This window comes from Notothenia coriiceps, unplaced genomic scaffold, assembly GCF_000735185.1.
Source record: "Notothenia coriiceps isolate Sejong01 unplaced genomic scaffold, NC01 NC01_scaffold00000339, whole genome shotgun sequence".
Classification (NCBI taxonomy): Eukaryota; Metazoa; Chordata; class Actinopteri; order Perciformes; family Nototheniidae; genus Notothenia; species Notothenia coriiceps.
The window spans coordinates 24475962-24477507 of record NW_011333040.1 but is presented as its reverse complement, the minus strand read 5'-3'; positions in this window follow the sequence as shown (position 1 = coordinate 24477507).

Here is a 1546-nt window from a genome sequence, read left to right as displayed (position 1 = left end):
TTCTGTAATATAGCTGTATCTGTTTATCTGACTGTGTTCATGTGAGTGTGTCAGTAGAAATGTGTGCTACACATACACACTTTCATTCACACTTGTGCTGACCTTAACTGCAAAGCATGGAGCCAAAGCTCTTAAAGTCTTAAAACTGATGGCCTGGATACCCTCATCTCCTGTTCGCTGTGTCAAGTCATTATAGTGCACCAAGTCATTAGCTGATGGTGTAGTCATCCATTACAGCTAAGAGGGAATATAGCAAAAGCAAAGCAGATGATTCCAACTTCAAAATGTCCAGATCATGTGAAGGGCGATTTGTCTTTTGTTTCCCTTGGTGCTCAATATATCTTTGTCACTGTCACACTGTCAGTTCCACAGTGATCAGGGGAGAGTTACACATTTTGGTATGGTAGTTGTAGGTAACATCTGCATACCAAATTTAAAATGTAGACTCCCACTTAATTAACATTACATACATTATGGATATTTGACTTGTTCATGAAGTGCAAATGAGGATTCACAAAAGGCGAAATCTGACAATGTTTTTTAATCGAAATAACATCAGGGCAATAGCTGTCAGGTGTGTTACTGCACCATACGTGTAAATAACCTTGTTTGTGAGTATTGTGAAATCCCTAGTTGCCAACGCAATGTTTGAGGTAAGCTGTCGAGTGTCAGACAGAGTCAGAACAAAGTACAGGGCTGTTAGGTAATTGTGGTTCCTTTGTATAATTCTTGTAATCAAATAGAGAGCATAGTTTCACTAGATGGAGCATGATCATTACCTGATTTTCCCTCTGTTTAAACCTGATCAACTGAAGCCAGATCAAAAATAACAAATACATGTACAAATATCAACTGATAATGTTGAGGACAACAACAAATAAAGTATATACTAACTTTCGAGATTAGTATTAAGTTGGGATTCAGAGAAAAAATACAAATGGACCCTATTACATCTAGTAACATTTTCTCTCTATCTTCTGTGCAGGATACAAAAACATTTGTCAATATGTTGGCATGTGTACCCGCCCGGCATTGTGTAATCCAATAAGATATCGGCACATGTATTCAGTGATTAGAATACAGCCAACCACACAAATATTCACTAAATCTTAGCCTTATTTAATATTTTTTCATCAAGGCTCGGTCAGATAAACAGCTTAACATATTGGTAGTTTAACAGTGAGAAGAAAGCCTGATGTGTTGTTTCATCAATGTGTTTCACCAATGGGTGGGAAATTGTTTTTGTTTTAATGAAATGCTGTCTAATCTCCAAAACCACACTCCAAGGGCAACTCTCCTGCTTTAGAACTTGTTATATTTTACTCTTAGATCCACAAATGAAGTGTTAAGAGTCAAGAATAGATAAGATATGCTGTTTTACACGCAATGCTAATGCAATACTACCAAATCTATCAAAAACATTGACAATGCAGTTAATGGCAGCCCCGGTGACATAGTGGAAGCATCACTCAAAACACCTGAGGTTAGACTTTTAATCAGTTTAGCCCGATTTGTATTACTACGTAATGAGAATGATGGATTAGGA